At 37.5% G+C, this 8781-nt stretch overlaps 1 non-coding gene and 1 pseudogene across 1 annotated transcript; both read right to left on the bottom strand.

Moving 5' to 3' along the window:
- Positions 1 to 2259: 2259 nt before the first annotated feature.
- LOC128626911 (uncharacterized) lies at positions 2260 to 2383 on the bottom strand (annotated as a pseudogene).
- A 421-nt stretch (positions 2384 to 2804) lies between these two features.
- On the bottom strand, positions 2805 to 3018 carry LOC119042859 (small nucleolar RNA U3). Its single transcript, XR_005081302.2, has one exon. It is a non-coding gene; the product is annotated as a small nucleolar RNA U3 (small nucleolar RNA).
- Between the last annotated feature and the right edge of the window lie 5763 nt (positions 3019 to 8781).

The following is an 8781-nucleotide window of genomic DNA, read 5'->3' as shown; positions in this document are numbered from 1 at the left end:
CTAGTCTTTCTTCTGGAGAATTGTCTTGTTCTTTGATTTGGGGTTTGTTTCTTTGTCTTCTTATTGTGGCTGCTTTGTATTTTCTGCCGTAGTTGTTAAGTTAATCAGTGATATAGCTTTAAGCTGTAATCAGCAGCCAGGCTTAAGCACCACAGGGTGGGTGGGGGCCACTGCTTCCCTTTAGGCCACTTGGAGAGGCGTGCTTTGCTTGAGAAAGATGGCTTCTGCAGCATGGGGAATGACTCAGCATAGGGATCCTGACAGCTGTTTCTTAAGTTCTCTGCTTGGAGCCACAACCCAAGACTCTCCTCAAGCATCTGTAGTCCACTCTGCCCTTCCTCTGCCAGAGCCCAGGGTGAGTGGCTACAAATGAAATTTTGTGGGTTGGCCTTTTAAGAGGCTCTCCAGCCATCTATCCCTGGCAGACAGAAACCCTGGTGGTTTTCACAGCTGGATTTTATCTGGGTTCCTTTCGGACTCTGGTGCTATAGGCTGGGGAGCCTAGCTTGAGGTTTAGGCCCCATGGTTCTCAGAGGGAACCCCCTGGCTACTGAAATATCCCTCTGGAACTTCAGCTCCACCTATGGGAGCTCAGTCAGACCTCCTGTATCTCTTCTGCATTCCCTACTAGTCTCATTGAGGTGAAGTTGTTTTTTCAGTTTGTCCTTAGTTGTAAGGCTTCTCCCCAGCTTGTGTACAATTGGTTATTCAGGATGATTTCTCTACAATTTAGTTGTAATTCCAGACTGGTCCTGGGAGGAGGTTAGTGTAGCTTCAACTTATTCCTCCACCATCTTGAATCTCTGAACAAGAAGGCTCTTATTTCAGCAGAATAATTTCTCTGTCAAGGAATTCAATGCCCCATTGGCCTTACAACAGTGAGGCCAGCTTCTCACAGGGGTCTAAGGGATGCTTGTCTCTGAAAGGGCATCCCTATCTAGCCTGTGTAGGAGGACTTGATGGTCAAGGGTTTGGATATTTTTCACCTGTATCTTCTCCCTCTCTTCCATCTATCCTGCTCTTCTCTGATCAAACACTTTCTTGTAAATGCCTTAACTAAGACTCTTGTTTTCTTTGCTTTTCTCCTTACATTATTTGTTGTGGCTGTGATATGTTGAAATGCATTTGGGGTTGGCTGGGGCATTTAGATAAGTAAATGCCCCAACAGGACCAAGGAGCACTGCTTATTGCCATGTCAGACACTACTTTAAAAATGGATTTGGCATGTTTATAAGATGTCCAGGTAGACTTTTCTTTACTCACTGGTTTTATAGGTACACAGTCTTAGCACCTGCCTCCACTTCTCAGACTGCCAGAATTTCTTACTTTGTTCTTTTCTGAAGAAAGGGCAGAGGCAAAGGAGCCCAGAACTCTAAAAGAGTAATGGATGATAGTAATGGTGTGAGAAGGAAAAGAGTAACAATGCAAAAAGAAATTGTAGGTTCTAAGTCAACTGAAATCAAAGGTTGGTGCCTTTTATATGTTATTTTCACAGGCTTGGATGATATTTAATAGACCCTCAGTGCATTTGGAGGATTGAAATTGGGTTTCCAAAAAAGCTGCATACATAGATGGCATTGTATTTCATTTGCTAGGAATAGATATTGATCTGATACGTCAAGATGACATTAGATAGTAAATGTTTGACATCTGTAATACTCACACTCCTGCTTCAGATGGTAAACACATTTGCTGTCTAAGCAAAGCATTTTGACTCAAAAGTACCTCTTTGGTTCAACATTTGCCTTGTGCCTATACATTTTAATTTAGAAAGTATAACTTAAAACCAAAAATTGATGTGGAACTTTAAAATTTTAGAAATATGTTAATTAAAAATGTATTTTGGATCTGCTCTGCAGAGTTGAGTTCATCATACTTCTAGTTCATGGCATACCTTCATTATTGGTTCATATAAGGACCTCTTGTTTATTTATTTAGTTCTTTGCATACCTTTATTCTTCTGTAAGCATTTTAGAATGAGTTAATAAAATTCTTTTTAAATTTCTACTGTTATTTTGATAGCTATTGCCTTGAAGTTACTGCTGAATTTAGGAGGAAATAGAATTCTAAAATACTATGTTGTCATGTCTGTGAAATGTGGTATATGATTACATTGTTCAGGTCTTTCTTTAAGAGCCTTTAATAGAGTATCACATTTTCTCTGTTACAAGTCTTGTGCATTCTTCAAGTTAATTGTGAAATAATTTATAGTTGCTTTTGCTATTATGACTATTATATTTTTAGTTGATTAAAAGAGAGCTATTGATATTTTCTAAGAGTATCATATATCTAGCAACTTTGACATACTGATATTAATAGTAATAGTTTTCAATCTTGCCTCAGATAAACCTCATTGGCTACGATACTGCCACTACGCAAAGCTAATAGAAATAGTTTTTAAATTCTGTTGGATTTTCTATGTAGATAACATTATCTTTATACAATGATGTTTTCTCTTCTCTTCTCATTCTTAAAACTTTTATTTTCTTAACTTATTTACCAGAATCTCTATTAGCAGTGACAGAACTAACCTTGCCTTTTTCTCAGTGTTGAAGAGAATGTGATCAAGAGTTTTTGGTATACATGTATACCTTTAACCAGGTAAAGGTTGATGATCTCCTTCATTTTTCTATTATTGGCTTTTTAAAAAAACTTATCTTAAAATTTATGACATAAATAGACATTTTCCTTAATTAAATGTTTCTGTCACGTTTTGAGATATTTGTGTAAATATCTCCTGTACTCCATAAATGTGGTGAACTACTTTTTTCTTTCTTATGTTTTTTCTGTCTTTTTTTCCCCTTACAACTCAGACTGCATTCTCTCCCTCTTACTTTTCCAAAGGAAGAGAAAAATGATCATCAGTGACTATTGGCAGTTGCAAAAGCAACACCAAAACACAGCTTCATGCTGAAAAGAGAACATTGTACCTCCTCCTTGTGGTTTCGGGTGCTCTACACATTCAGAGAAACTTGTCTAGTGATGAACTATAGAAATGACCCCTGAAAATATAGTCTTTGTGGTGAACTATTTTGATGTGTATTCTAAAGTGAAGCCATCCTCGTATTCCTGGTATAACTCATATTCGATCATGTTATTTTTAAAAGATACTGTTTATTTTGGTTAGCCAGTATTTTATTTAGTTTTTTTCCTTAATGTTCATAGGTGAAGGGGACCTATGGTAATCTTTTCTTGTACTACAATTATCTGGATTTTCTTCTTTTCCTATTTTGTTCACCTTGTATGAGCAAGGCTTATTTCTCCCTTAAAAGTTTGGTAGACTTCATCTGTAAAACCACATGTACCTGTCTTACTTCCTTTCATTTGGGCAGAGGTGGGGTGGTTGGGTGAGGAGTAGGAGTGGGAGGTAGTATTGCTGGATTAGGATTGGGGGCCTTTGATAACCATTTTATTTTCTTTAATGGTTAATGTTATATTAAGATTTTCTTTTAAACTCCTTTTTGCTGTTTTTCTTATATATATTTATACATTACATTTAAAAACAACCATTTTTCATAACATTTTATTTAAAAAATTTTATTGTATATACTGGTATTTTTCCTTTCTCATTATGGGTTTCATTTGCATTTCTTTATTTTACCTTGAAGGGTCTTGTCACAACCTCGTGGTGGTCTTTTAAAGAATTGGCTTTTTTCCTCCTTTCTTTGCCTTCCATTTCATTAGTTTCTGCCCATATCGTTATTATTTAATTCCTTCTTAGGCTTGATTCTGTGAATTGTTCAGTAAGTGAGAATTTAGTTATAATTAATTATTTTTAATTTTAAAATTTCCTTATAAGTGAATTTAAAAGCATAGGTTTCTCTTTAAATATTTTTAGTTGTCTGCTAGGAATTTTGATATTTAATATTTTTATTGTTTTTCTGTCCAATGGATATTTTAATTTTTCTTATGATTTCTTCCTTAACCTTTGTGTTATTTAATAGCAAAATTTTTTAAAGTTTTTAATGTGATATTTTTAGCTACCTTTAAAAATTTATTTGTAATATAATATTATTAAAAAAGATAATTGTTTTATATTGATTCATTGGAATTTACTGAGGCATTTTTGTAGGTACAATATTTTTATGTGCTTAAAAGAATAGTCTCTGTTGTATATGGATTTCTGGATATCTGAACAAGTTCAAACTCATTACTCATGCTTTTTTAAAAAATCATGTATGTCTTTGTATATTTTGTCTGTTGGATTTATTTGTTACCCACAGGGTAATTTTAGATATTACTTTACACAAGTTAAGCCTATATTTTTGGATTCATACATGTTCATGATTTTTGTATTTTCTTGGTACTGGTATGTGACATATCTCATAGTCACTTTTGATGTTTTTACCTTTGAATTTTATTTTGTATTAACATTAAAAATTGAAGATATTCCCACATTGCCCTCCAAAAAAGTTATACTCTTTTTACTTTACTTGACTTATGCTGTTATGATGAGACTTCTTGTTTTTCCATATTCTCTAAAGTGACAAATTTTAGGCTTATGTACCCCTAGCTTTCTGTCTTTATTGGTAACTGGGAAACTGGACCTGATGCATAGTTCTGGCACTTTTAATCTTAACTTTCTCACTGCCTATCATATTCTAACCACAGTCTCCTTAATTGGGATACTCCAGATAGTGTCCTCAGTACATTAAAAGTTAGTGCTAGGAAAATTTGACTAATTATCTGTTTAAATCATATTTTATCCTCTCCATTGGGGTTGCCCAAAGACTCATTTTTTCTGAGGACACGATTGGCCCCGCTTCTCACTCAGATGTATCTTCCCTTGGAGTCTACCGTGGGCAGCAAAGTGTAGACTGGTTCAAGTTACTGTGCAAATTGTAGGCATGAATGTAGGCTAGTGTGGTCTTTTGCTTGCTGTAGATCTGGGGACCACTGAGTTCAAGCTGCAAGGAGACAGAGGGCAAAGAGGTGAACAGTTGACTCTCTAATCCTGCTTCTTCTCTTCTTCTTCTTTTTTTTTTTTTTTGCAGTAGTATCTTCCAATTTAATTTTTAAAATTAGTTTTTAAATTATATTTTATTGATGATGCTGTTACAGTTGTCCTGGTTGGGGAGAGTTGCTCCCTTCCTTCCACTCAGCACCCTCAACTCCCTCAGGCAATCCAGTTACCCCTGTTCATGTCCAAGGGTTATACTTGTAATCTCTTTGGCTACTCCCTTTCCTATACTTTATGTCCCCATGGCTATTCTGTAGTTACATATTTGTATTTCTTAATCCCCTCACCTCTCACCAATTCTTCCCCTCCTATCTCTATATCTTTAACTTTGGGCATTTAAATGATGATGTGTCTTAGAGTGAGCCTCTTTGTGTCCATCTTGTTTGGGACTCTATTTCCTTCACCATATTAGGGAGGTTTTCTTTCATTATTTTTTCAAATAGATTCCCGATTTCTTTTTCTTTCTCTTCTCCTTCTGACATCCCTGTGAAGCAAATGTTGGATTGCTTAAAGTTGTCCCACTGGCTGCTTACATTGTTCTCATCTTTTTGGATTCTCTTTTCTTCTTGTTCTGATTGGTTGTGTTTTTTACTTCCCTATGTAACAAATCATTGATTTGATTCTTGGCTTTATGCACTCTATTGTTGTTACTCTGAAAATTGATCTTTATTTCAATTAGTGTATCCTTCATTTCTGACTAGATCTTTTTATTTCTGTCCACTGGGTGTGCTGGCCCTGGGGTTTCTTGGGTGATGCAGGCCAAGATCAGCCCCAACCTTTATTTTGCTTGGGGCCACCCTGCCTGAGTTAGAAAGCAATCTGAGATGGCTGCTACTTGAGCTGGGCTGGGAGACTTTCAGGCAAAGCCAAGCTGTGAATCTAGGCTGATAGTTCTGAGCCTAGTGCTCACTAAGGGCAGCTGCTGCATGTTTGAGAGGATTTGGGAAGTTGTGAACATGAGCCAAGACCAGCCATTCATATGGAAAAACAGCTTTGTTGGGCCCGTAAGTTGGGTGAGGTGGAGTTTCTGGGAATCTTTGGGGTGGGTCAAACAGTGTTATCCCAGTTGGTAGAATCTTAGATAGGCACCAGGCTATGGGAAGAAGTCCTGGAAAAGGTACAATGGCCTCTGTTCACCTTGATCTCAGCCTCTCCGTGCACACCACTGGTGCCCTTCAAGCTGCCACCCTGGTGCCGGAGCCCAGAGGGAGTGAGTCTGAGTAGGTGAGTCTGTGTGTGGGTCTTTAAGAGGAACTGCTTGGGGCTTCAGCAGTTTCTTCCACCGACTTAACCTCTGCTGATTTTTTGCAGCCACAAGTTATGGCAGCTTATGTTCCTGGCACTGGTACCCTGTGCTGGAGGGTCTAGGGTGGGGCTGGGACTCCTGGCTTCTGAGATTTTCCTTCCAAATTTTTATCCACCACACATTGATGTGGGACCAGCCTGTTCCTTGTCTATACCCCTCCTACCAGTCTGGATGGATGTGGTTTCTTTAATTCTGTAGTTGTCAGACTTCCATTCAACTCAATTTCTGTCATTTCTGAGCAATGGTTGTTCTACATTTTAGTTGTAATTTTGCTGTGATCGTGTGAAGAGATGTATGCCTATGCTGCCATCTTGACTGGAAATCTCAGTCCTGCTTTCATTTTTTAAAAATTTTATTGTTTATGCTAGTACAGTTGTCACACTCCCCCCCTTCATCGCACTGTACCCAGCCTTCCCCCCACTTCTATAATCGGGCCCCACACTGCTGTCCATGTCCATGGGGCCTTCATATATGTTCTTTGACTAATCCCTTCACCTTCTTTCAATCAGTCCCCATCTCACCCTTTCCAGTTAGAACTGTCAGTCTGTTCCATGATTCTATACCTCTGTTTCTATTTTATTCACTAGTTTATTTTGTTCATTAGATTCCTCTTATAAGTGAGATCATATGGTATTTGATTTTTACTGACTGGCTTATTTCACTCAGCATAATAGTTGCCAGTTCTGTCCATGCTGTCACAAAAGGTAGGAATTTGTTTTTTCTTTCTGTTGTGTAGTAGTCTATTGTGTATATGTATCACTTTTTTTTTTATCCACTCATCTACTGATGAATACTTAGGCTGTTTCCAAATCGTGGCTATTGTAAATAGCACTGATATTAATATGGGGGGTGCATAAATTATTTTGAATTTGTGCTTGGAGATTGTTCAGGTATATTTCCAGCAGTGTAATTGCTGGGTCAAAAGACAGTTCCATTGGTAGTTTTTTTTAGGAAATTCCATACTGTTTTCCACAGCGGATGCACCAGTCTGCATTTCCACCAACAGTGCACTAGGGTTCCCTTTTCTCCACATCCTCACCAGCTGCTTTTTTTCTTGGCTGTGTGTGCACCTTAGTGCCTGAATTCATTGCCTTATTTTGGGGGTTTTGAGCTTCACTGATTCCCATTATTGACTCTAACCTGAATGACTCTTGAGTTTGCTGCTACTCTGAGACCATTCTATGACATCTTTTCCAGGGAGTTATACTTGACAGGGAACGAATATTGCTTGCCTCCTGTGAGGTTCCTCTTAACCTTCCTCTCAGGCTCTGTCTACCATTCTGTCACCCACCACTTCCCACATGCTGACTTTGCGCTTTCATAAATAGCTAGGATCCTTGAACAACTTCTATAGGAGCTTGAAGTTAACATCCTTTTCTTCAAAGCACTTCCATATTATTGTTTGATCCTCACAAAAACCTGAAAAAATATCTTTCAGGTATGTAGGTTAGTACATTATCCTGATTTCACTTGTAAGAATAAAGAGACCTTGATTAAGTGATTTGCCCATCCTCAGGCACTTAGTTAATGTGGAACTGGTATTAGAGTACAATTTGTTTTTGGTTGGTGATTTCATTTATTCTTTTGTTCATTCATTCATATACTCATGCTGAGAAGAAGCAAAATGGAAAGAGCAAGGGTTTGGGAATAGACGAACTTTGGTTTGAAACTTCATGTCATCACTATTTGCTGTGTGACCTTGGTCATATACTTAACCTCTCAGGAGATGTTTCCTTATTTTTAGTCTAAGGAAAAATTATGACATAATCTTTATATGTGATTTGACACTACATGAAAATTGCCTAACAATAATAGTGTCTGCCATGTGGTTGGTTATTATTAACCTGTAGGTAAAATGTTATTATAAATATATAATATATAAAATAGCTTATTACTACAGGTAAAAAATGGTCAAATATTAACACTTTTATAATGGTAGAAACTCAGTAGCTGCATTTATTGAGTCCTTCCTTATTGTGTATGAGCTAGACCCCCAGAATGAAAATGGAAATGAGGCAAGGTCTTCTTTGTGTTTCTGTGTCTTCTACGAGACTGTGGAAGTGGAGGTTAGAGCCCGTGTTAGTTGTATCCCCAACACTAATAGCAATGTCTCCTAGGTGATGGGTGCTAAATAAATGCTTAGTGAACTGCAAAGGTACCTGCCCACCAGGAGATTACCAACTACACATACTCATATAATTATAGTAAACTCTTACACCATATTGATATTTAGATAGATGTATACAGGCTGTGGTTATAGTCAAAAGGAAACAATGCTCAATTCTACTGGGGAAAGGTGAAAAGCCCTGGAGAGGAGGGGCAAAGCTTCATAGAGCAAGTACATTAAGACTAACTGTGGTCTGTCTGTGGAAGGGAGCAAAACCGATTTACTTATCTTGAACTACATGCTTTCTCCCAACTAACCCCCTTCTAATGTGTGAAATTGAGTTTGTATTCACAGTAGCTTCTTTGTTTGTCTCACAGTCCTTCTGTTACTGGTATCTCCTATAATGTA

This window comes from Artibeus jamaicensis, unplaced genomic scaffold (assembly GCF_021234435.1).
Source record: "Artibeus jamaicensis isolate MK-2021 breed Jamaican fruit bat unplaced genomic scaffold, CSHL_Jam_final contig_233, whole genome shotgun sequence".
NCBI classification, from domain to species: domain Eukaryota; kingdom Metazoa; phylum Chordata; class Mammalia; order Chiroptera; family Phyllostomidae; genus Artibeus; species Artibeus jamaicensis.
Note: the sequence above shows the minus strand (reverse complement) of the source record. Positions and strands in the feature narration are given on the sequence as shown.